Source organism: Ranitomeya variabilis, chromosome 3, assembly GCF_051348905.1.
Source record: "Ranitomeya variabilis isolate aRanVar5 chromosome 3, aRanVar5.hap1, whole genome shotgun sequence".
Taxonomy (NCBI): Eukaryota; Metazoa; Chordata; class Amphibia; order Anura; family Dendrobatidae; genus Ranitomeya; species Ranitomeya variabilis.
The window spans coordinates 195,399,574-195,426,810 of NC_135234.1; the positions used below are offsets into that span (position 1 = coordinate 195,399,574).

Sequence of the window (27,237 nt, forward strand, 5' to 3'; positions counted from 1 at the left end):
TAGAGAGTGTGACTGTGCTATAGAATTGATTCCTGGCAGTAAGTTCCCTAAGGGTCGTTTATTTAATCTGTCACTGCCAGAGCATACTGCTATGCGGAATTATATTAAGGAGTCCTTGGAAAAGGGACATATTCGTCCATCTTCGTCCCCTCTGGGAGCAGGTTTTTTTTTCGTGGCCAAAAAAGATGGTTCCCTGAGGCCTTGTATAGATTATCGCCTTCTGAATAAGATTACAGTCAAATATCAGTATCCACTGCCATTATTGACTGATTTGTTTGCTCGCATTAAGGGGGCTAGGTGGTTCACTAAGATAGATCTTCGCGGTGCGTATAATCTGGTGCGGATAAAACAGGGTGACGAGTGGAAAACCGCATTTAATACGCCTGAGGGCCATTTTGAGTATTTGGTAATGCCTTTTGGACTCTCCAATGCTCCGTCAGTCTTTCAGTCCTTTATGCACAATATTTTCCGTGAATATCTGGATAAGTTTATGATTGTGTATTTGGATGATATTTTGGTGTTTTCTGATGACTGGGAGTCTCATGTTTTACAGGTCAGGAAGGTGTTTCAGGTTCTACGGGCCAATTCTCTGTTTGTGAAGGGCTCAAAGTGTCTCTTCGGAGTCCAGAAGATTTCTTTTTTGGGGTACATTTTTTCTCCTTCTACTATTGAGATGGATCCCGTCAAGGTTCAGGCGATTTGTGACTGGACACAACCTACATCTGTTAAGAGCCTTCAGAAGTTCTTGGGGTTTGCTAATTTTTATCGTCGGTTCATTGCTAATTTTTCCAGTATTGTTAAACCTTTGACTGATTTGACTAAAAAGGGTGCTGATGTTGCTGATTGGTCTCCTGCGGCCGTGGAGGCCTTTCGGGAACTTAAGCGCCGGTTTTCTTCTGCTCCTGTGTTGTGTCAACCAGATGTTTCACATCCTTTTCAGGTTGAGGTTGATGCTTCCGAGATTGGAGCGGGGGCGGTTTTGTCACAGAGAAGTTCTAATGGCTCGGTGATGAAGCCATGTGCATTCTTCTCTAGAAAATTCTCGCCCGCCGAGCGCAATTATGATGTGGGTAATCGGGAGCTTTTGGCCATGAAGTGGGCATTTGAGGAGTGGCGTCATTGGCTTGAGGGTGCTAAACATCGTGTGGTGGTCTTGACTGATCACAAGAATCTCATTTACCTTGAGTCTGCCAGGCGTTTGAATCCTAGACAGGCTCGTTGGTCGTTGTTTTTTCTCGTTTCAATTTCGTGGTTTCATACCTGCCAGGTTCTAAGAATGTGAAGGCAGATGCTCTTTCCAGGAGTTTTGTGCCTGACTCTCCTGGAGACTCTGGGCCTACTGGTATCCTTAGGGATGGGGTAATATTGTCCGCCGTATCCCCAGACTTGCGACGTGCATTGCAGGAGTTTCAGGTGGATAAACCGGATCGTTGTCCGCCAGAAAGACTGTTTGTTCCGGATGATTGGACCAGTAGAGTCATCTCCGAGGTCCATTCTTCTGTGTTGGCTGGTCATCCTGGAATATTTGGTACTAGAGACTTGGTGGCCAGGTCTTTTTGGTGGCCTTCCTTGTCTAGGGATGTGCGTACCTTTGTGCAGTCTTGTGAAGTGTGTGCTCGAGCTAAGCCTTGCTGTTCTCGGGCCAGTGGGTTGTTGTTATCCTTGCCCATCCCGAAGAGGCCTTGGACGCACATTTCCATGGATTTTATTTCTGATCTCCTGGTTTCACAGAAAATGTCCGTTATCTGGGTTGTGTGTGACCGCTTTTCTAAGATGGTTCATTTGGTGCCCTTGCCTAAGTTGCCTTCCTCCTCTGAGTTGGTCCCTTTATTTTTTCAGAACGTGGTTCGTTTGCATGGGATTCCGGAGAATATCGTTTCTGACAGGGGATCCCAGTTTGTGTCTAGATTTTGGCGGACGTTTTGTGCCAAGATGGGCATTGATTTGTCTTTCTCGTCTGCATTCCATCCTCAGACGAATGGCCAGACGGAGCGAACTAATCAGACCTTGGAAACTTATTTGAGGTGTTTTGTTTCTGCTGATCAAGATGACTGGGTTGCTTTTTTGCCACTGGCCGAATTTGCTCTTAATAATCGGGCTAGTTCTGCCACGTTGGTCTCTCCTTTTTTTTTGTAATTCGGGGTTTCATCCTCGTTTTTCCTCTGGTCAGGTGGAGTCTTCGGATTGTCCTGGAGTGGACGTGGTGGTGGACAGGCTACATCAGATTTGGAATCAGGTGGTGGACAATTTGAAGTTATCTCAGGAGAAGACTCAGCAGTTTGCTAATCGCCGTCGCCGCGTGGGTCCCCGACTTCTTGTTGGGGATTTGGTGTGGTTGTCTTCTCGTTTTGTCCCTATGAAGGTCTCTTCTCCTAAGTTCAAGCCTCGGTTCATCGGTCCTTATAGGATCTCGGAGATTCTTAACCCTGTATCTTTTCGTTTGGATCTCCCAGCATCGTTTGCTATTCATAATGTGTTCCATCGGTCGTTGTTGCGGAGGTATGAGGTGCCTGTTGTTCCTTCGGTTGAGCCTCCTGCTCCGGTGCTGGTGGAGGGAGAATTGGAGTATGTTGTTGAGAAGATCTTGGATTCTCGTGTTTCCAGACGCAAACTCCAGTATTTGGTTAAGTGGAAGGGTTATGGTCAGGAGGATAATTCCTGGGTGGTCGCCTCCGATGTTCATGCGACTGATTTGGTCCGCGCCTTCCATAGAGCTCACCCTGATCGCCCTGGGGGTTCTCGTGAGGGTTCGGTGACCCCTCCTCAAGGGGGGGTACTGTTGTGGATTCTGTTTGTGGGCTCCCTCTGGTGGTTACTGCTGGTACTGGGTGACTTTGGTGGGTTGCGGCCTTTGGTTTCCACCTGTCCATCAGAGGCTGGGTGGTTCCTATTTTACCTGGCCTTTCTGTCATTCCCTTGCCGGCTATCAATGTATTCAGATGTGCTCTGTTTGGTTCCTGCCTACCTGCTCCCAGATCTTTCAGAATAAGCTAAGTGCTGATTTTCAGTTGTTGGTTTTTTTGTCCAGCTTGCTTATTATGTCTCTATGCTAGCTGGTAGCTCTAGTGGACTGAGGTTCTCCCCATGTGCCATGAGTTGGCACATGCGTTCTTGTAATCTCAGGATGGTTTTTTGATTAGGGTTTTTTGCTGACCGCTCAGACCCCTTTTGTATCATTCTGCTTTCTAGTTCACAGCGGGCCTCAATTTGCTGAACCTATATATATCATCTCTATGTGTGTGCCTTCCTCTCATTTCACCGTCAATACATGTGGGGGGCAACTATACCTTTTGGGGTTTATTCCTCTGGAGGCAAGTGAGGTCTTTATTTTCTCTGCAGTACTAGTTAGCTCTTAGGCTGGTGCGTGGCGTCTAGAACCAACGTAGGCACGCTCCCTGGCTACCTCTAGTTGCGTTTGTCAGGCGTAGGGCAGCGGTCAGCCCAGGTTCCATCACCCTAGAGCTCGTCCGATATTTTGTATTACTTTGCGTGTCCCTTGCTATCCCTAGCCATTGGGATTCATGACAACAAACAACTTGATTTTTTAACCCCGCATCATCTGCAAAATGAATACTGCACTTCCTGGTGACAGAAGTAGAGGCACCCATTCACATATCACAGTACTCTGCTGTAACATCACAAGCAGGTTTCAGTCAGGTAAACCACTGTACATCATAAATGCGCTTGTCAGGTAACCACTAGTGATGAGCGAATATACTCGTTACTCGAGATTTCTCGAGCATGCTTGGGGGTCCTCTGAGTATTTTTTAGTGCTCGGAGATTTAGTGTTCCTTGCCGCAGCAGAATGATTTACATCTGTTAGCCAGCATAAGTACATGTGGGGGTTGCCTGGTTGCTAGGGAATCCCCAGATGTACTTATGCTGGCTAACAGATGTAAATCATTTAGCTGTGGCAATGAAAACTAAATCTCCGAGCACTAAAAAATACTTGGAGGACCCCCGAGCATGCTCGAGAAATCTCGAGTAACGAGTATATTCATTCATCACCAGTAACCACCTTTCATGCACAAGAGTATTTCAGACAAATTAGCAACTGGCAATCAAGTAGCCCATATACTATTAATTTTATTTATTTCAAAGACTTATTAATCCCCATCACGGACGTTATTTCATAAACACCAGACTACAATTTGTCTTAGTTCCTGTTGCCTTTCCTGGAGGCATTTCTGCAACTTATATTCACTTGTCAAGTTGTCATTAAAAACTCATCCTGAGAAGAGGAGGTAATCTTTTTTTAGACTGCAAAATGTTTCAGGATCCAATCTGAACATAATGTTTGAGAAAACCATTATTTATTTATTTTTTAAACTATTACTTATTTTCACCCAAATCGTAAATCTCAAGACTTGGATTGAATTTAAATACCTATAAGACGTTCTTATAGGGAGATAAGGCCCTTCAGTAGGCAACTAAAGTAAATAACCCCCCCCCCCCCCCGAAAAAAAGCAAAGCGAATTAAATATTAGAGGATGCAAAAGCTAAAAATGCAATCTTTATTGCAAAAGTACAATACCAGACATTAAAATTTCTAAAAAGCAAAAGCTAGTAAACAGAAATAAGGTAAGAATCTACATACAAAAAAGGAGGCCCTTAAAGGAAAGTAATTCATCCGAGCAAAAGCAAAGACCAAAAGGGGGTCCACCACAGTATAAATACATATACAAATAAAATCAAAGCAATAGAAAAAGTATCTGTCATGCAATACGAGAACAACCACCAGGGGGAGCGGAATGGAGGTAACAGGAGCTCACCTGAAGTGAAGATCTGAAGAGCTGGTAAAAATTCCGCTAGGGGGCAGTAGTGAGGTCGGACAAGCCAAATCAGCAACAGCGGGGAAAGCACTATGAGAGAAGACAGGAGCAAGTCTGAACTAAGCCAGGGGTCAGAAGCCAGTTTGGAGCATGGTACCAAGAGGACAAGATGAAAATACAGCCAGAACCATGCCAAAGATCAGAGCCAGAAGTACAATGCAAACCAGGAACGCAAGACGGAAGGGCAGCTCAGAAATCAAGCCAGGTCATACACAATGGGGAACAGAGTTACAGTCAGAGGTCAGTTACGGGGCAAATAAGAACACGGGCAGACGGGTAGCGGAAGACACACTCAGGGTACACTAGGTCAGCTGCTCTAGCTGAAGACATGAACTATCACTGACATCAGCTGCCAGCAACAGAGCAGGGAAATAGCCACTCATACACCAGAGAGAGTCAGGATAGGTTAACCTACGCATGACCAGGTCAGGAAAGAGATAGCCTGAAGAAAAACCTGACCTGGATCATGACAGTACCAAGGTATTCGAGAAATGAAATGCGTGTCGAGTGAGCTGGATCTCATGTATCTTCTTTTTTTTCACTAATGAATCTGGGGATACTTATTGGATCTGGATTTACTTATTGTTCCAACTGCTAGTTGTATTATACAGCAGCTTTATTCAACATATTCAACACACTGCTCCCCTGCAGAATTCCTACTCTTATTACCATTTGTAATTTTTTCATCACCATGATTTTATGTGTATATTTTTCTATACTGAGGTGGGCCTCCTTTTTGATCTTTGGTTTTGCTCACATGAATTATTTATCTTTGAAATACTCCACTTTTTATGTGCAGATTCTTGCCATATTGCCATGTACCATATTTTTTGGAGCATAAGATGCAATGGACCATAAGACGCACCTAGGTTTTAGAGGGGGAAATTTGAAAAAAAATTAAAGCAAAAAAATGTGGTAAATTCTATACTTAATATCCCCATCTTGGTATGCATGGCTCCCTTATCTCTAGCCTGGTGTGCAGGGCCCCCATCTCTGCCCTGCCTCTGAAAGACGGCTAGCGCATTAGTAAGATGAAAGGGCATAACCAAATTCTCAAACAAACACTCAGAGGTGAGAAATACCGATTTCCACTCATCCCCTTCCTGAATATGGATAAGGTTATGTGCTCCCCTGAGGTCCAATTTAGAAAACCACTTGACCCCAGATAATTGGTTATACAAATCAGGGTTGACCGGAAGGGGATAAGTATTTCTCACTGTGAGCTTATTTAATTCCCGAAAATCAAGGCACGGGCGTAAACCATTATCTTTTTTTTAACAAAAAAGAATCCAACCACCACTGGAGAGACAGAGGGACGTATGTGACCCTTACATAAGCTTTCAGAGATATACTCTTTCATAGCAGTACGCTCCGGGCTGGAGAGATTGTACAGACAGGCCTTGGTCAATATGCACCCGGAATCAGATTGATAGCACAATCAAAAGGGCAGTGTGGTGGTAAGACCTTGGCCTCCTTTTGGGAAAAAACATCCTCAAAATCCTTCAGGTACTCCGGAATACCCTCCAGACTTACGGATGACACCAGTACAGAGGTAAGACAACCTTTAACACAATTAGGACCCCATTTAACAATGTCCAGAGATTGCCAGTCAATCACAGGATTGTGTAACTGTAACCAAGGAAATCCCAACACCAGTCCCGCAGGAAGATTGCCCAGAACAAAACATGAAATATGCTCCTGGTGCAAGGACCCCACCTTAAGAAGGAACTCCTCCTAGACAAATTTAATAACATTCTTAGCCAATGATGTTTTATCAATGGTCACAATATAAATAGGAGTCTCAAGCCTAACCATCCCTAACTTGCACTTGGTCATCAAGTTAGAGTTAATAAAGTTCATGGACGACCCGCAGTCCACGAAAGCAAAAGTGGGCATGATGCAGTTCCCACAACAAAGTTCCACTTCCAACAATATTTTATGAAATGATGAAAAAGGTACCTGAGAGTTTGGGTGACCCCCTTGGTAGTCACCCAGACTTAGGCGTTTCCTGACACCTTGCAGGTCGGTGGTCAGAAGGGACAGTCCTTTTTCCAATGTCCGTGATTTCCACAGTAGAAACATAATTTTCCTTTGTGTCGCCATCTTCTCTCTTTCTACCTGAAGTTGATGGCCCCCACCTTCAGAGGTTCAGAAGGTGCCGTAACAACAGGAGTAGCTGGAAGCAAATGAACCTCTCGCTGCACTACACCTCTCTCCTGCAGCCTCCGATCCATACAGATTCATGGCCTCCTCCAAGGAGCTGGGTTGTGGATGGAAAGCCAGAGCATCCTTCAGGTTATCCTACAGTCCTCTCCTGAACTGACACCTTAGCGCAGAGTCATTCCAGGACACCTCAGTGGACCATCGTCGGAACTCAGAGCAATACCATTCGACCGAGAGCTTACCCTGAAAGAGACCCATGATAGTGTCCTTTGCCACTCTGACCCAGTCAGGTTCGTCAAAAATAAGTCCTAAGGACACAAAGAACCATGGGCATGGAATGAAGTGACTCTTCATTTCTCTATAGCAGCGGGCACAGGAGTTAGCCTCAGCAGCCTGCTCTTCCCTCCTGTGACCTGCTGCCCTGCCGATGCTGCTCTCCCACCTCCTCATCACAGCTATATTAGGGATATCCAGACTATAAGACGCACAGCCCATTTTCCTCCACATTTTTGACAGAAATATGTGCATTTTATAGTCAGAAAAATACAGTACTTATTTTTGCTTTATTGCAATTGTAATGTTTTTCATTGTCATTTTTCAATGTAGACTAGTTGGCCCATGCAAAATTTTCGCACATTGGTTGTCGGGGGCACAGGCAATTTCAGGAAAATCAAGCTGGTCAAATGTAAATGTATTTAATGAGATGAACACAGAGAGGTATGTGCCTCACTGACAAACATATATATATATATCTATAGACATATATATATATATATATATATATATATATATATATATATATAGAGAGAGAGAGAGAGAGAGAGAGAGAGAGAGAGACTATATACACCGTATTTTTTGCTTTATAAGGCGCACCTGATTATAAGACGCACCCCCAAATTTGGTGAAGAAAATGAGAAAATAATATTTTTTTATGTTAAATGGGAGTCTGTCTTATAATGCCAGTGTCTGTCTTACAAATCATATGTCCCTCATCCTGGTATCTATATAACCCCCATCCTTGTGCTGAAACATGACCCTCTGTGCTGCTGGCAGACACATGCCCCCCTTGGTCACCATATGCCCCCCTGTGCTGCTAGCAGGCACCTGCCCCCCGGTCACAAATGCCCCCCTGTGCTTCTGGCAGTCACATGCCACCCTTTGCTGCTGGCAGGCACATGCCCCCCTGGTCACTATATGCCCCCCTGTGCTACTGGCAGGCACCTGCCCCTCCACGATCACTATATGCCCCCCTGTGCTGCTAGCAGGCACATGCCCTCTTTGGGTCACTATATGCCCCCTGTGCTGCTGGTAGGCACATCCCTCCAGGTCACTATATTCCCCTGTGCTGCTGGCAGGCACATGCCCCCCTGGGTCACTGTATACCCCCCTGTGCTGATGGCAGGCACATGCCCCCCTTGGTCACCATATGCCCCCCTGTGCTGCTAGCAGGCACCTGCCCCCCGGTCACTAAATGCCCCCCTGTGCTTCTGGCAGTCACATGCCACCCTTTGCTGCTGGCAGACACATGCCCCCCTGGTCACTATATGCCCCCCTGTGCTACTGGCAGGCACCTGCCCCTCCACGATCACTATATGTCCCCTGTGCTGCTGGTAGGCACATCCCTCCAGGTCACTATATTCCCCTGTGCTGCTGGCAGGCACATGCCCCCCTGGGTCACTGTATACCCTCCTGTGCTGATGGCAGACACATGCCCCCCTTGGTCACCATATGCCCCCCTGTGCTGCTAGCAGGCACCTGCCCCCCGGTCACTAAATGCCCCCCTGTGCTTCTGGCAGTCACATGCCACCCTTTGCTGCTGGCAGGCACATGCCCCCCTGGTCACTATATGCCCCCCTGTGCTACTGGCAGGCACCTGCCCCTCCACGATCACTATATGCCCCCCTGTGCTGCTGGCAGGCACATGCCCTCTTTGGGTCACTATATGCCCCCTGTGCTGCTGGTAGGCACATCCCTCCAGGTCACTATATTCCCCTGTGCTGCTGGCAGGCACATGCCCCCCTGGGTCACTGTATACCCCCCTGTGCTGATGGCAGGCACATGCCCCCAGGCACAATATGCCCCCTGTGCTGCTGGCAGGCACATGCCCCCCTGGTCACTATATGCCCCCTGTGCTGCTGGCAGGCACATGCCCCCCCTGGGTCACTATATGCCACCTGTGCTGCTGGCAGGCACATGCTTCCCTTGATCACCATATGCCCCCCTGTGCTGCTGACAGGCACATGCCCCGGTCACTATATGCCCCCTGTGCTGCTGACAGGCACATGCCCCCTGTGCTGCTGGCAAGCACATGCCCCCCTGGTCGCTATATGCCCCCTGTGCTGCTGGCAGCCTCATGCCCCCCCGGGTCACCATATGCCCCCCTGTGCTGCTGGCATGCACATGCTCCCCTGTGCTGCTGGCAGGCACATGCCCCCAATCACTATATTCCCCCAGTGCTGCTGACAGGCACATGCCCTCCTGGGTTACTGTATGCCCCCTGTGCTGATGGCAGGCACATGCCCCCGAGGCACAATACGCCCCCTGTGCTGCTGGCAGACACATACCCCTGGTCACTATATGCCCCCTGTGCTGCTGGCAGGCACATGCCCCCCTGGTAACTATATGCCCCCCTGTGCTACTGGCAGGCACCTGCCCCTCCACGATCACTATATGCCCCCCTGTGCTGCTGGCAGGCTAATGCCCTCTTTGGGTCACTATATGCCCCCTGTGCTGCTGGTAGGCACATCCCTCCAGGTCACTATATTCCCCCTGTGCTGCTGGCAGGCACATGCCCCCCTGGGTCACTGTATGCCCCCCTGTGCTGATGGCAGGCACATGCCCCCCAGGCACAATATGCCCCCTGTGCTGCTGGCAGGCACATGCCCCCTGGTCACTATATGCCCCCTGTGCTGCTGGCAGGCACATGCCCCCCTGGGTCACTATATGCCACCTGTGCTGCTGGCAGGCACATGCTTCCCTTGATCACCATATGCCTTCCTGTGCTGCTGGCAGGCACATGCCTTCCTGGGTCACTATATGCCCCCCTGTGCTGCTGACAGGCACATGCCCCGGTCACTATATGCCCCCTGTGCTGCTGACAGGCACATGCCCCCTGTGCTGCTGGCAAGCACATGCCCCCCTGGTCGCTATATGCCCCCTGTGCTGCTGGCAGGCTCATGCCCCCCCGGGTCACCATATGCCCCCCTGTGCTGCTGGCATGCACATGCTCCCCTGTGCTGCTGGCAGGCACATGCCCCCAATCACTATATTCCCCCAGTGCTGCTGACAGGCACATGCCCTCCTGGGTTACTGTATGCCCCCTGTGCTGATGGCAGGCACATGCCCCCGAGGCACAATACGCCCCCTGTGCTGCAGGCAGACACATACCCCTGGTCACTATATGCCCCCTGTGCTGCTGGCAGGCACATGCCCCCCTGGGTCACTATATGCCACCTGTGCTGCTGGCAGGCACATGCTTCCCTTGGTCACCATATGCCCCCCTGTACTGCTGGCAGGCAAGTGCCCCCGTGGTCACTATATGCCCCCTGTGCTGCTGGCAGGCACCTGTCCCCCGGTCACTAAATACCCCTTTGTGCTGCTGGCAGGCACATGCCTGTTGTGAACTCTGTTTTTGGGCTCCCTCTTGTGGTCACAAGTGGTACTGTGTGAGTGCTGTCTTTGGGCTCCCTCTGGTGGCTCTTTGTGTCTTTCTGCAGGTCTGAGGCGGATCAGCTGTCTCGTTATCTGTTAGCTTGTTTCCTATTTAGCTCACCTGGACTTTCAGTGTTTGCCTGCTGTCGATGTATTCAGTGCTATCTTGATCCTCCTGAATTCCTTCGCTATCAGTCTCTCCAAGAGAAGCTAAGTTTTTTGTTTCGTTATTGTTTGCTCATTAGTGTTCAATATGTTTCTTGGTTATTTACTTGTTCTTTTCCAGCTTGCTAATATGTGATTTCCTTGCTTGCTGGTAGCTCTAGGGGGCTGAGTTTCTCCCCTCACACCGTTAGTTGGTGTGGGGGTTCTTGTATTCTCAGCGTGGATATTTTGTATAGGGTTTTTTACTGACCGCACAGTTCCCTGCCAGTCTTCTGCTACCTAGTATTAGTGGGCCTCATTTGCTGAATCTGTTTTCATTTCTACGTTTTGTATTTTCCCCTTACCTCACCGTTAATATTTGTTGGGGGCTTACTATATCTTTGGGGTCATTTCTCTGAGGCAAGTGAGGTCTTACTTTCTCTATAGGGGTAGCAAGTTTCTCAGGCTGCGTCAAGACGTCCAGGAATTTAGGCACGTTCACCGGCTACCTTCAGTGTGTTTGGTTAGGATCAGGTTTTGCGGTCAGTCCAGTTACCACCTCCCTAGAGCTCGTTCTATGTTCAGTAACTTAGCTAGTTCATTCTGTGATCCTCAGCCACTAAGGATCATAACAGTACAGCAGGCCCCACCATAAAGTGTTTAATGCATCGCAGAAGTGGGATAAGAGAAGCCCTGAGTACAATTTTTTTTTTCTCCCTTTGCTGCAGTCTGTCCAGCTTCTCTCATCCCCTTAATCTCTGGGTGGCTTTGAGTTCAGCTGCAGACATGGATATTCAGAGTCTGACTTCTATTGTGGATCATCTTGCTGCAAGGGTGCAAAGCATTCAGGATTTTGTTGTTCACAGTCCTATGTCTGAGCCAAAAGTACCTATTCCTGAGTTGTTTTCTGGAGATAGATCTAGGTTTCTGAATTTTAAGAATAATTGTAAATTATTTCTTTCCTTGAGACCTCGTTCCTCTGGTGATTCCGCTCAGCAAGTTAGAATTGTTATCTCCCTGTTACGTGGCGACCCTCAAGATTGGGCTTTCTCCCTGGCGCCAGGAGATCCTGCATTGCTGAATGTGGATGCGTTTTTTCTGGCGCTTGGTTTGCTTTATGAGGAACCTAATCTTGAGAACCAGGCAGAAAAGGCCTTGCTGGCTCTCTCTCAGGGCCAGGATGAAGCTGAGGTGTATTGTCAAAAATTTCAGAAATGGTCGGTGCTTACTCAATGGAATGAGTGTGCCCTGGCTGCAAATTTCAGAGAAGGTCTTTCTGAAGCCATTAAGAATGTTATGGTGGGGTTCCCCACGCCTGCAAGTCTGAATGACTCAATGGCTTTGGCCATTCAGATTGATCGGCGTTTGCGGGAGCGCAAATCTGCGCACCATCTGGCGGTGTTTTCTGAACAGAGACCTGAGTCTGTGCAATGTGACCGAATTCTGACCAGAATTGAGCGGCAAAATCATAGACGTCAAAATGGGTTGTGCTTTTACTGTGGTGATTCAACTCATGTTATCTCAGCATGCTCTAAGCGCGTAAAAAAAATCGCTAAATCTGTCACCGTTGGTACTATACAGCCTAAATTCATTTTGTCTGTTACTTTAATTTGTTCTTTGTCATCCTACTCGGTTATGGCTTTTGTGGATTCAGTTGCTGCCCTGAACCTGATGGATTTGTCGTTTGCCAGGCGCTGTGGTTTTGTTCTGGAGCCTTTAGAATTCCCTATTCCACTGAGGGGAATTGATGCTACACCATTGGCTGAGAATAAGCCTCAGTATTGGACTCAAGTGACCATGTGCATGACTCCTGTACATCAGGAAGTGATTCGCTTTCTTGTGCTGCATAATTTGCATGATGTTGTCGTTTTGGGTCTACCATGGCTGAAGGCCCATAATCCAGTTCTGGATTGGAAAGCTATGTCTGTTTCAAGTTGGGGTTGCCAGGGGATTCATGGCGATGCTCCTTTGGTGTCAATTGCTTCTTCCACTCCTTCTGAGGTTCCTGAGTTTTTGTCGGACTACCAGGATGTATTTGATGAGCCCAGATCCGGTGCCCTGCCTCCTCACAGGGATTGTGATTGTGCTATAAATTTGATTCCTGGTAGTAAGTTCCCTAAGGGACGACTTTTTAATTTGTCTGTACCAGAACATGCCGCGATGCGGAGTTATATAAAGGAGTCTTTAGAGAAGGGACATATTCGCCCGTCCTCCTCCCCTCTTGGTGCAGGATTCTTTTTTGTGGCCAAAAAGGATGGTTCTCTGAGACCTTGTATAGATTATCGTCTTCTAAATAAAATCACGGTCAAATTTCAGTATCCTTAGCCATTATTATCTGATCTGTTTGCTCGGATTAAGGGGTCCAGTTGGTTCACCAAGATAGATCTTCGTGGTGCATATAACCTTGTGCGTATTAAGCAGGGGGATGAATGGAAAACAGCATTTAATACGCCCGAAGGCCATTTTGAGTACTTGGTGATGCCTTTTGGACTCTCTAATGCTCCTTCTGTGTTCCAGTCCTTCATGCATGACATCTTCCGAGAATATCTGGATAAATTTATGATTGTGTATCTGGATGACATTTTGGTCTTTTCTGTGGGCTGGGAGTCCCATGTGAAGCAGGTCAGGATGGTATTTCAGGTCCTGCGTGCTAATGCCTTATTTGTGAAGGGCTCAAAATGTCTCTTCGGAGTACAGAAGGTTTCCTTTTTGGGTTTTATTTTTTCTCCTTCTACTATTGAGATGGACCCAGTCAAGGTCCAGGCTATTCATGACTGGACTCAGCCTACATCTGGTAAGAGTCTTCAGAAGTTCTTGGGTTTTGCTAATTTTTACCGTTGCTTCATTGCTAATTTTTCTGGCGTGGTTAAACCCTTGACGGATTTGACCAAGAAGGGTTCTGATGTGACTAATTGGTCTCCTGCGGCCGTGGAAGCCTTTCGGGAGCTGAAGCGCCGGTTTTCTTCGGCTCCAGTTTTATGTCAGCCAGATGTCTCTCTTCCTTTTCAGGTCGAGGTTGATGCTTCTGAGATTGGAGCAGGGGCTGTTTTGTCGCAGAGAAGCTCTGATTGCTCTGTGATGAAACCTTGTGCTTTCTTTTCAAGAAAGTTTTCGCCTGCCGAGCGGAATTATGATGTTGGTAATCGGGAGTTGTTGGCTATGAAGTGGGCATTTGAGGAGTGGCGACATTGGCTCGAGGGAGCTAAGCATCGTGTGGTGGTCTTGACTGATCACAAAAATCTGATTTATCTCGAGTCTGCCAAGCGGCTGAATCCTAGACAGGCTCGTTGGTCATTGTTTTTCTCTCGTTTCGATTTCGTGGACTCGTACCTGCCAGGTTCGAAGAACGTGAAGGCTGATGCTCTTTCTAGGAGTTTTGTGCCTGACTCTCCGGGAGTTTCAGAGCCGGCTGGTATCCTCAGAGAGGGAGTGATTTTGTCTGCCATTTCCCCAGATTTGCGACGAGTGCTGCAGAAATTTCAGGCGGATAGACCTGACCGTTGCCCACCAGAGAGACTGTTTGTCCCAGATAGATGGACCAGCAGAGTTATTTCCGAGGTTCATTCTTCGGTGTTGGCAGGCCATCCTGAGATTTTTGGTACCAGAGATTTGGTGGCTAGGTCCTTCTGGTGGCCTTCCTTGTCGCGGGATGTGCGTTCCTTTGTGCAGTCCTGTGGGATATGTGCTCGGGCTAAGCCTTGCTGTTCTCGTGCCAGCGGTTTGCTTTTGCCTTTGCCTGTCCCGAAGAGGCCTTGGACGCACATTTCCATGGATTTTATTTCGGATCTTCCAGTCTCTCAGAGAATGTCTGTCATCTGGGTGGTGTGTGATCGTTTTTCCAAAATGGTCCATTTGGTGCCCTTGCCTAAGTTGCCTTCCTCCTCCGATTTGGTTCCTCTATTTTTTCAGAATGTGGTTCGCTTACACGGCATCCCTGAAAATATTGTTTCTGACAGAGGATCCCAGTTTGTGTCCAGATTTTGGCGTATCTTTTGTGCTAAGATGGGCATTGATTTGTCTTTTTCGTCGGCCTTCCATCCTCAGACGAATGGCCAAACCGAGCGAACTAATCAGACCTTGGAAACTTATTTAAGATGTTTTGTTTCTGCTGATCAGGATGATTGGGTGACTTTTTTGCCATTGGCCGAGTTTGCCCTTAATAATCGGGCTAGTTCTGCTACTTTGGTTTCGCCTTTTTTCTGCAATTCTGGTTTCCATCCTCGTTTTTCCTCGGGTCAGGTTGAGCCTTCTGACTGTCCTGGGGTGGATTCTGTGGTGGATAGGTTGCAGCAGATTTGGAACCATGTGGTGGACAATTTGAAGTTGTCACAGGAGAAGGCTCAGCGCTTTGCCAACCGCCGTCGCGGTGTGGGTCCCCGACTTCGTGTTGGGGATTTGGTGTGGCTGTCTTCTCGGTATGTTCCTATGAAGGTCTCCTCTCCTAAGTTCAAACCTCGCTTCATCGGTCCTTATAAGATTTTGGAAATCCTTAACCCGGTGTCATTTCGTTTGGACCTCCCAGCGTTGTTTGCCATTCATAACGTGTTCCATAGGTCTTTGTTGCGGAGGTATGTGGTGCCTGTGGTTCCTTCTGTTGAGCCCCCTGCCCCGGTGCTGGTTGAGGGCGAATTGGAGTACGTGGTGGAGAAGATCTTGGATTCTCGTATTTCTAGATGGTGGCTTCAGTATTTAGTTAAGTGGAAGGGCTATGGTCAGGAGGATAATTCCTGGGTTGTCGCCTCTGATGTTCATGCAGCCGATTTGGTTCATGCCTTCCATGTGGCTCATCCTGATCGCCCTGGGGGTTTTGATGAGGGCTCGGTGACCCCTCCTCAAGGGGGGGGGGTACTGTTGTGAACTCTGTTTTTGGGCTCCCTCTTGTGGTCACAAGTGGTACTGTGTGAGTGCTGTCTTTGGGCTCCCTCTGGTGGCTCTTTGTGTCTTCCTGCAGGTCTGAGGCGGATCAGCTGTCTCGTTATCTGTTAGCTTGTTTCCTATTTAGCTCACCTGGACTTTCAGTGTTTGCCTGCTGTCGATGTATTCAGTGCTATCTTGATCCTCCTGAATTCCTTCGCTATCAGTCTCTCCAAGAGAAGCTACGTTTTTTGTTTGGTTATTGTTTGCTCATTAGTGTTCAATATGTTTCTTGGTTATTTACTTGTCCTTTTCCAGCTTGCTAATATGTGATTTCCTTGCTTGCTGGTAGCTCTAGGGGGCTGAGTTTCTCCCCTCACACCGTTAGTTGGTGTGGGGGTTCTTGTATTCTCAGCGTGGATATTTTGTATAGGGTTTTTTACTGACCGCACAGTTCCCTGCCAGTCTTCTGCTACCTAGTATTAGTGGGCCTCATTTGCTGAATCTGTTTTCATTTCTACGTTTTGTATTTTCCCCTTACCTCACCGTTAATATTTGTTGGGGGCTTACTATATCTTTGGGGTCATTTCTCTGAGGCAAGTGAGGTCTTACTTTCTCTTTAGGGGTAGCAAGTTTCTCAGGCTGCATTGAGACGTCCAGGAATTTAGGCACGTTCACCGGCTACCTTCAGTGTGTTTGGTTAGGATCAGGTTTTGCGGTCAGTCCAGTTACCACCTCCCTAGAGCTCGCTCTATGTTCAGTAACTTAGCTGGTACATTCTGTGATCCTCAGCCACTAAGGATCATAACCCTGGGCCACTATATGCCCCCCTGTGCTGCTGGAAGGCACATGCCCCGCGGTCACAATATGCCCCTCTGTGCTGCTGGCAGGCACATCCCCCTGGGTCACTATATTCCCCCTGTGCTGCTGACAGGCACATGCCCCCCTGTGCTGCTGGCAGGCTCTTGCCCCCTGGTCACTATATGCCCCCCTGTGCTGCTGGCAGGCACCTGCCCCTCCCCGATCACTATATGCCCCCTGTGCTGCTGGCAGGCACATGCCCCCTTTGTTCACTATATGCCCCTGTGCTGCTGGTAGGCACATCCCCCCAGGTCAATATATGCCCCCCTGTGCTGCTGGCAGGCACATGCCCCCCTGGTCACTATATGCCCCCTGTGCTGCTGGAAGGCTCATGCCCCCCGGGTCACTATATGCCCCCTGTGCTGCTGGCATGCACATGCTCCCCTGTGCTGCTGGCAGGCACATGCCCCCCCCCCCCCCCCGGGTCACTATATTCCCCCTGTGCTGCTGACGGGCACATGCCCCCCTGTGCTGCTGGCAGGCACATGCCCCCTGGTCACTATGTGCCCCCCTGTGCTGCTGGCAGGCACATGCCCCCTGGGTCACTATATGCCCCCTGTGCTGATGGCAGGCACATGCCCCCTGGGTAACTATATGCCCCCTGTGCTGCTGGCAGGCACATGCCCCCCTGGTCACTATATGCCTCCCTGTGCTGCTGGCAGGCACATGCCCCCCGGGACACTATATGCCCCCCGTGCTGCTGGCAGGCACATGCCCCCTGGGCCACTATATGCCCCCTGTGCTGCTGGCAGGCACATGCCCCCCGGGTCACTATATGCCCCCCTGTGCTGAAGGCAGGCACATGCTCTCCAGGCACAATATGCCCCCTGTGCTGCTGGCAGGCACATGCCCCCCTGGTCACTATATGCCCCCTGTTCTGCTTGCAGACACATTCCCCCAGGTCACTATATGCCCCCTGTGCTGCTGGCAGGCACATGCCCTTTGTGTTGCTGGCAAGCACATGCCCCCTGGTCGCTATATGCCCCGTGTGCTGCTGGCAGCCTCATGCCCCCCGGGTCACTATATGCCCCCCTGTGCTGCTGGCATGCACATGCTCCCCTGTGATGCTGCTTGGCACATGCCCCCCAATCACTATATTCCCCCTGTGCTGCTGACAGGTACATGTCCCCTGTACTGCTGGCAGGCACATGCCCCCCTGGGTTACTGTATGCCCCCTGTGCTGATGGCAGGCACATGCCCCCCAGGCACATTATGCCCCCTGTGCTGCTGGCAGGCACATGCCCCCTGGTCACTATATGCCCCCTGTGCTGCTGGCAGGCACATGCCCCCTGGGTCACTATATGCCCCCTGTGCTGATGGCAGGCACATGACCCCCAGGCACAATATGCCCCCTGTGCTGCTGGCAGGCACATGCCCCCCTGGTCACTATATGCCTCCCTGTGCTGCTGGCAGGCACATGCCCCCTGGGTCACTATATGCCCCCTGTGCTGATGGCAGGCACATGACCCCCAGGCACAATATGCCCCCTGTGCTGCTGGCAGGCACATGCCCCCCGGGTCACTATATGCCCCCCGTGCTGCTCGCAGGCACATGCCCCCTGGGCCACTATATGCCCCCTGTGCTGCTGGCAGGCACATGCCCCCCTGGGTCACTATATGCCTCCCTGTGCTGAAGGCAGGCACATGCTCTCCAGGCACAATATGCCCCCTGTGCTGCTGGCAGGCACATGCCCCCCTGGTCACTATATGCCCCCCTGTTCTGCTTGCAGGCACATTCCCCCCAGGTCACTATATGGCCCCTGTGCTGCTGGCAGGCACATGCCCCCTGTGCTGCTGGCAAGCACATGCCCCCTGGTCGCTATATGCCCCCTGTGCTGCTGGCATGCACATGCTCCCCTGTGATGCTGGCAGGCACATGCCCCCCCGGTCACTATATTCCCCCTGTGCTGCTGACAGGTACATGTCCCCTGTACTGCTGGCAGGCACATGCCCCCTGGGTTACTGTATGCCCCCTGTGCTGATGGCAGGCACATGCCCCCCAGGCACATTATGCCCCCTGTGCTGCTGGCAGGCACAACCCCCCTTGTCACTATATGCCCCCTGTGCTGCTGTCAGGCACATGCCCCCCCCCTGGGTCACTATATGCCACCTGTGGTGCTGGCAGGCACATGCTTCCCTTGGTCACCATATGCCCCCCTGTGCTGCTGGCAGGCAAGTGCCCCCAGTGGTCACTATATGCCACCCTGTGCTGCTGGCAGGCACCTGCCCCCTGGTCACTAAATGCCCCCCTGTGCTGCTGGCAGGCACATACCCCCCTGGAACACTATATGCCCCTCTGTGCTGCTGCCAGGCACATGCCCCCTTTGTTCACTATATGCCCCCTGTGCTGCTGGTAGGCACATCCCCCCAGGTCTCTATATGCCCCCCTGTGCTGCTGGCAGGCATATGCCCCCCCGGTCACTATATGCCCCCCTGTGCTGCTGGAAGGCTCATGCCCCCGGGTCACTATATGTCCCCCTGGGCTGCTGGCATGCACATGCTCCCCTGTGCTGCTGACAGGCACATGCCCCCCCCCTTTGCTGCTGGCAGGCACATGCCCCCCTTTGCTGCTGGCAGGCACATGCCCCCTGGTCACTATGTGCCCCCCTGTGCTGCTGGCAGGCACATGCCCCCCTGGGTCACTACAGTTATATGAAAAAGTTTGGGCACCCCTATTAATCTTAAGATTAATGTTTTATAAAAATTGTTTTTTTTGCAACAGCTATTTCAGTTTCATATATCTAATAACTGTTGGACTCAGTAATGTTTCTGCCTTGAAATGAGGTTTATTGTACTAACAGAAAATGTGCAATCTTTATTCAAACAAAATTTGACAGGTGCATAAGTATGGGCACCTCACCAGAAAAGTGACATTAATATTTAGTAGATCCTCCTTTTGCAAAAATAACAGCCTCTAGTCGCTTCCTGTAGCTTTTAAGGAGTTCCTGGATCCTGGATGAAGGTATTTTTGACCATTCCTCTTTACAAAACAATTCCAGTTCAGTTAAGTTTACCTTTCAAATGGTGTATCATTTGTGTGTGTCGATGCAGTATGAATGAAGATACAAAGTAATCACCGAAAAAGAGTGTTTTGAAATAATATGGAAGGATTGTATTTTTATTTGTGATACTCTCTATTATATAGTTTATTCTTCTTTGGTGATTTGCTAAAATATATTATGAAGAACAGTTAACAATTAAAGCCACAATTAGTGGCATCCATATTAAGAATTCAAAGACTAAGTAGTGCAGCCTGATGCATATATAGTTTGTTCAGTAGCCCAATGTACCGTTTAAAAAAAGCAAAAAAAAAATCTTCAGGCTGTGTGCACACATTACGTTTTTTTCGAAAAAAAAAAAAAAAAACATATGCATCCCATCAATTATAATGCATTCTGCAATTTTTGTGCACATGATGCATTTTTTTCCGCAAAAAAACGCATCGCAGTAAAAAAGGCATCATGTTCATTAATTTTGCGGATTTTTCGCTTTTTTCCTGATATTTAATGCATTGGGGAGCTCTGGAAAAAAAGCATAAAAAACGTACAAAGAACGCGAAAAAAATGCATGTGGATTTCTTGCAGAAAATGTCCGGTTTTCTTCAGGAATTTTCTGCAAGAAATCCTGACGTGTGCACATACCCTAAGAATCACACTTAAAAGTTCCACAGCAGCTTTGAAAATCTTTTTCTTAGGCTAGGTTCACATTGCGTTAATGTGTGCACGCTAACGGACAGCGTTGCACGGCGAAAATGTCGCAATTAACGCCGTGCAACGGGTCCGTTTGCGCACCCATTGACAGCAATGTGAAGTTTCCCTGTAGCGCATCGCAAGCGCGTGCCTTTTTCGGCTCGCGCTAGCGATGTGCCGTTCTTCTGTGGCGCGCCTCGGACGCTGCTTGCAGCGTCCGCGGCGCGCCCGAGGTCCGTTCCCCGCTCTCGCAGATCGGGGATCTGCGAGAGCGGGGACGTTACCGCGACCCCTAAATGCGGCCCCTAAATAAACATTGCGTTAGCGCAATCTGCTAGCGCTAGCGCTAAACGGATTGCCCTAACGCAATGTGAACCTAGCCTTAGCTTTGGTCTATTGATAACCTATTTGTGTGTACTTATTTTCAAGTAGTTCAGAACAGATGGCTGAGAAGGAGCAAAGTTGTTGTAGCATCTCATAGCAAACTCATAGGATCTTGATCACTTGTTCAGCAAAAGATGATCAGGTGAGCACTGTAATCTTTTACAGTAGGGGATATTAGTATGCTAGTGACAATCCTTTTGTCTTTTTCTCTCTTATGGAGAAAATGGCTTCCGCTTCATAGGGGTTTTGACTTCTGTGAATCGTGGTCAGTTGTAGAAATAGCAATGAAATGATTCCTCATTCACAGACTCATTGACATTGATGGCAATGTATGTCTGTTAAAATCCCTTGTGTATTTGCGCAAAGAAAACATCCTATTCTTCTTAAACCTCCTCTCTCTGAAGTACTTATCTTGATGCAATTTCTTCCCTTCAGCAAGAGATCCCTGATCTTGCTCATTGTGTTGTAATCCCACTCCACTCTTGTCTCACAGTGGTGACTTATGATGACTTTTACACAACCTGAAAATGATTATTTACACTGTTCTTTTTTATTTATTTTTTTTGTTTTCCTGATTTATCCCTTTATATATTTTTTTGTTAGACAAAATTATTACAGATGTATTAATTTTAAAGTCAGAACCATTCACTTTAGCATAAGGAGGAGAGTGACTATGATACTGTCTTCTCAAAAAGTCCTTGTCAACATGTGTTGAAAAAAGTTGAGGGGCAAACAAGCACAAATAGAGCATTATCCAGCACATTTGGGAGTCCAACTTAATCATCTGGTAAAAAGATACGCGTAGACCAATCCACCTGTTGACCGACCCCACCCCTCATCTGTAGACTGGCTTACCGAGCATGGTGTTGAGGAAAAAGACCGTGTACCTCCTGAAGTATCACCCCAGTACACTCTACACTTTCATCAATGATCAAAGTCATAGATCACTTGTCATCTTAACTTTCTTCGACATCTTTAAAAATGGAGGGACTTAGTTTATCCTACATACTTAAAACATGCTAATGAGTGAGTGAAGAATCTGTGAGAAGGGCCACATGTAATCAAATCGAATCAAATAGATGTCCTTACCCCTCCTCCATTACTTGAGTGTAATTTGACCCCGAACAATAGAGAAGAGATCCCCACACCAGACGCAGCTCTACAGCATCTTCACTTGAGAATAGCACATTTCAGTCCTGCACTCAGTGAATCAAATCTCCACACTCAATCCACAAGCCAAGTTGGTCCTTTTGCTTGGGAGAGACATCTTGCCCTATGCTCAAAAGCTAGACGTTGAATGGCTTTTCATAGGAGACGATTGCAAAGCAAATGCCCAAAAACCAAACAACATCAACTTCCTCTACACGAACAGGTTATTTTTTTCTACCATGTCCCAACAATTCTTTTTAAAGAACAAGCTCACCAATTCGGCACACTGAACTGTCAGGGAAGACAGATATGCCACGGATTATTTGTATGACAGAGACAAAGATCCCCAAGGGTGTGCTGCTTCCCAAAGGAATAAAGAGGATTATAAATTAGCCCATTCAATAAAAAATGAGAGCTTCCGGGAGATTATAGATCACAGATGTCATAAGGATGAAACCAATAGCTGGGTGGGCCCACTACTGTTCAAACCACAGAGACCCCATCTTCCTAACAACAGAGAGATGGCACTAAGGTGCCTTGCCTTCCTAAATCACAGCTTCTTAAGGAAGCCGGAAAGGAAAAAACAGTACTTTGCTTTCATGGGCAAAATATTCAAAAATGGCCATGCAGAGGTAGCTCCACCTCTTAAAGATAACAAGAAATGCTGTTACTTCCCAATATTTGGTGTCTATCACCCCAAAAAACCTGGACAGATACACATAGTGTTTGAATCCACCTCCTGATACCAAGGATTCTCCTTGAATGATGTTCTTTTAAACGGTCCCAACCTCAACACCGCTTTCAATGATGTTCTCATCAGATTCCTGAAGGAAACAGTTGCCATGACTGCAGATATACAACAAATGTTTCATTGTTCTTTTGTCAATGAAGAACATATAGACTTCTTATGGTTCTTCTGGTTCAGAGATAAGGAACCTACCAAAGACATTGTGGAATACAGCATGAAGGTGCATGTTAGTGGCAATAACCCATCCCGAGAAAGAGGTATTCATGAGGAAGTGAGACTTAGATGTAGACATCAGATCGTTCTTTGAAAGAGACTTCTATGTAGATGATGGTCTAAAGTCTCTTCCATCGCCAGAAGCTGTAATCAGCCTACTCAAGAGGGCTTAGGCTATGTGCATACTTTGCAGGGTCCTCTGCGGGTTTTCCCGCAGCGGATTTGATAAATCTGCAGGGCAAAACCGCTGCGGTTATCCCTGAAGATTTATCGCGGTTTGTTTTGCGGTTTCCGCTGCGGGTTTACTCCTATACTATTGATGCTGCATATGCAGCAATATGCAGCATCAATAGTAATGTTAAAAATAATAAAAAATGGTTTATACTCACCCTCTGACGTCCCGATCTCCTCGGCGCTGCACGCGGCGTTCCGGTTCCAAAGATGCTGTGCGAGAAGGACCTTCGTGACGTCACGGTCATGTGACCGCGACGTCACGGTCATGTGACCGCGACGTCACCGCAGGTCCTGCTCGCACACCAACCCTGATACCGGATGGCCGCGTGCAGCGCTGAGAGGTGAGTATAGCATCATTTTTTATTTTAATTCTTTTTTTTTTACACTAATATGGTTCCCAGGGCCTGGAGGAGAGTCTCCTCTCCTCCACCCCGGGTACCATCTGCACATTATCCGCTTACTTCCCGCATCGTGGGCACAGCCCCATGCGGGAAGTTAGCGGATCAATGCATTCCTATGTGTGCAGAATCGCAGCGATTCTGCACAAAGAAGTGACATGCTACAGAATGTAAACCGCTGCACTTCTGCGCAGTTTTTCCCGCAGCATGTGCACAGCGGATTGCAGTTTCCATAGGGTTTACATGTAAATGTAAACGCTATGGAAACTGCTGCGAACCCGCAGCATCAAAATCGCCACGGATCCGCGGTAAAACCCGCAAAGTGTGAACATGGCCTTAGAGTGCACTCACTTGTTCTAACTTCAGGCTGCATAACCTAACTTCTAATAGCAAAATGGTGATAAAGGCCTTCCCATCAAAGCTAACACCACTGAGTTGAAAGACCTGGACTCAGGCACAGACTCTCTTCCTGTACAGCGTAGTCTGCTGCTCAATTGGGACATTAAATCCGATAACTTCATGTTTCAAGTCAACCCAGAGTAAAAACCCTTCACATGACAAGGTGTCCTGTCTGGAGAACAACTAAGATAAGACCTTGCTATGCAAATTAATTGTAGGCTTAGATGATTGGGACACCCCACTTTCTCCTGAGAAAGAGGTTTTGTGTGTAATCTGGAGTGATTCTATAAAGTCATTGTCTGACCAACACATACACGGGCTGTACACATATATCTCTTTGGAGGAAGATATGTCTAGGAGGCTGTACTTATTTTGTGATGCCTCAGTTAAAGCCATAGTCGCAGTTGCCTACTTGAAAACTATAGATGTCATTGGTCATGTCCAAATAGGGTTCATCATATGAAAAGTCTATCTAGCGCCACTTTCTAAAACTACCATACCCAAACTAGAGCTCTGCGCTGCTGTTCTTGCCATAGAACTGGCAGAACTTCTCATAACAGAGCTTGACCTACAGCTTGAAAATGCAGAATTCTTCACTGATAGCAAAGTAGTGTTGGGCTGCATTCATAACGAGACTAGGAAATTCTACATCATGTGAGGCAGTGACCCCTTTCAAAGCTAGGAGGTGCTGTATGGGCTCCTCAGGATACACTTGGAGGCGTAATTGTAATGGTGAGATAGGGACTGGCATTATTGTGAATTGCAAGTATATGTCGCAGAGGAAGTCTGTGGTGTAAGCCAGTAATGTTGTTCTATGACCTGTAGTCCCATAAGTATTGGTTTAGTTTAAAGGGAAGCTTTCAGGGTTAGTCGGAGAGCTGGGCGGGTCTGACTAACCACACATACATTGTCCACCTATGGGGTGGTTCCAGCTTCATAATGTGACCAGGGTGTGGGTCACATGGTTCTGAGTGTATGGACCTGAATGGTTCTTGGCTGTAAGGTCCTGTGAGAGGAAAAGCCTGGGTGTTGGGAGGTCCAGAGTATGGACCGAATCCCTGAAGAGCATGAGGTGAGGCTGTGATCCTGAGTGACCTCTGTGTTGGGAGGTCCTGTATGTTGACCGGATACCTGAAGAGCACGAGGTGAGGCCATGGATCTGCAGAGCCGGTGACGGCTACTGTGTTGGGGAAGCTACCGTCCTTCGGTGGGTCTGGAACTGACTGATGTGTGCCTGCCAGGCAAGTTGGTGATCCCCTTAAGGCAACTTCTCCGGAGGTCAGAACCCGTGTGATGCCATCCGGTTAAAACCTGCAATGCTGTCAAGCAGGTAATCCAGACTGTGTGTGTTTGGCTCCAGAGCGAGCCTGAATATTGGACTCTACCACGTATGGTCACAGTCCTGATGGAGTAGAACCATGTTATGAACACTGTTACTTCATTTTGCAGGATCTGAAGGCTGTTATTTTGTATTTGTGCCTCTGGGGCTTATGGAGTAATAATAAACCCAGTTGAACTTTTGAATAAAATACAGTCCTGCTTTGTGTTTTATCGCTGCCAAGCGAGTATTCCCCAACCCATTAGTGATCGCTGCATCACAATCTACATAAACAACCGAGTGCTCAGAATTAGAAAGCCTTCACATCCTTCTAAGTGGGGATATGTACCAGCCAACCACAATCCTGCAGACCATGCAACCAGAACTGTACCGGCATGATGATTTAAAAACACTACCTGGCTGATTGGGCCTGCATTCCTGTATCATCCAGTACCACTGAAACACACGCACAAACTCTTCAACCCTGAATCAGATTTTGATATCTGGCCTCAAGTTTCCACACTGAACACAATAATCACCAAAAGGCACCTTGATTCCAGCTGTTTCCTTCGATTCTCCACCTGGAGGTCAGCATACAGAGCCTTAGCTTGTCTGATTGATGTTGTTAGATCTTTTAAAGTCACACAATCAGTAACAGTTCTATGCAACAGCTGGCATTATTGTCATAAAGCTTACTCAGTGGACAAGTTCAAGCAGGTGGAACATGTTATCATTCATTGTGTCCAGCACTAGGCTTACACCTAGACTGCGTTTAAGCCTAGTGTAGAGTCTCTCTGAAATCACAGCGATGTCCCTAAAGATATTCCCCTTGGCCAGGTAAAGAGAAACTTAAAAAAAAAAATTGTATGTGGCTAGGAGCAGTATTGTATGAAGTATGGGGCTTGTCGGCAAGATGGGAGATCATATGGGGTCTGGGAGCAGGGTGGAGGCACATGGGGCCAAGATGGGAGATCATATGAGGCCTGGCGGAAGAATAGGGGGTCAAATGGGGCCTGGGAGCAGGATGGAAATAGATAGGGCCAGGATGGGAGATCAAATGGGGTCTAGGGGCAGAATGGAGACACATGGAGCCAGAATAGGAGATCATATGGGTCCCAAGGGCAGGATGAGAGGACATATAGGGCCTGTGAGCAGGATGGGAGAACATATGGGGCCTAAAGTCAGGATGTGAGGTCATATGAGACCTATGGTCAGGACGTCATGACACATGGGACCTTGGAGCAGCATTGGAAGACATATCGTGCCTCGGAGCTGTAATACTGGCGTGGCACAGTATCGTGCGTCCTATACCAGGGGGTGCTGAGAGGGAATATAGGTAGCACTCACGGCGTAACACTTCAGTGCAGCAGTGCAGACACCACTAGGTGATGAGAGATTGGTCAGACAAGCCAGGTCAGGAATGGACAGGAAAAGCAGTACCAGGGGGAACAGCAATACAAGTGGTCAGATACAAGCCAAAGAAGTAGGAGCCAGTCAGGAGCAAAGATGCGAGATGTGAGACAGAGAAACAGGTCAAAGGACAAGCCAGGTCAGATACCAAGGTCACAGCCTGGGGAGCAAACAGCAAGACAAGCAGGGAAGCAGAAATGGGAAGGCAGGGGAGCTGAGTAAATGGGCAGAGGGCAAATCAGGGTGTAACGGGTTCAGTTGCTCAAGCCGGGAGCAAGAGCTATAGCTGACGCTGCCTACAGGCAGCCATGGACTGAAATGGCAAAACAGAAACCAAAATGAGAAAAAGAAGGTTAACCTCACATGACCAGACCGGGGAGAGAATAGCAAGAAACAAACCCCGGCCAGGATCATGACAGTACCCCTCTCTCAATGGGGGGCCACATGACCCCCAGGTTTCCCTGGATAATGAGCATGAAAGGCCCAAACCAACCGATCCACATAGACCGAACGCGCTGGCACCCACGACTGGTCCTCAGGACCATACCCCTTCCAATCGACCAAATACTGAAGTGAACGGCGGAGCATACGAGAATCAACAACCACATCATACTCGGTCTGGCCATCCACCACAACAGGTGGTGGGTGTGAGGAAGAGTCAACTGAGGAAGACACCAAACTCTTCAACAGAGCCTTATGGAACACATTGGGGATCCGCAGCGATGGAGGCAAGCACAACCAAAAGGCAACAGGATTAACCACCTCCAAATTTTATAAGGACCAATAAACTT

General features: G+C 48.3%; 1 protein-coding gene across 3 annotated transcripts in view; it reads right to left on the bottom strand.

The window, feature by feature from the left end:
- The window catches only part of SYT6 (synaptotagmin 6), an 827,254-nt gene that overhangs the window by 334,323 nt on the left and 465,694 nt on the right, over nt 1-27,237 (bottom strand). The gene's annotated exons all lie outside the window — the stretch shown is intronic.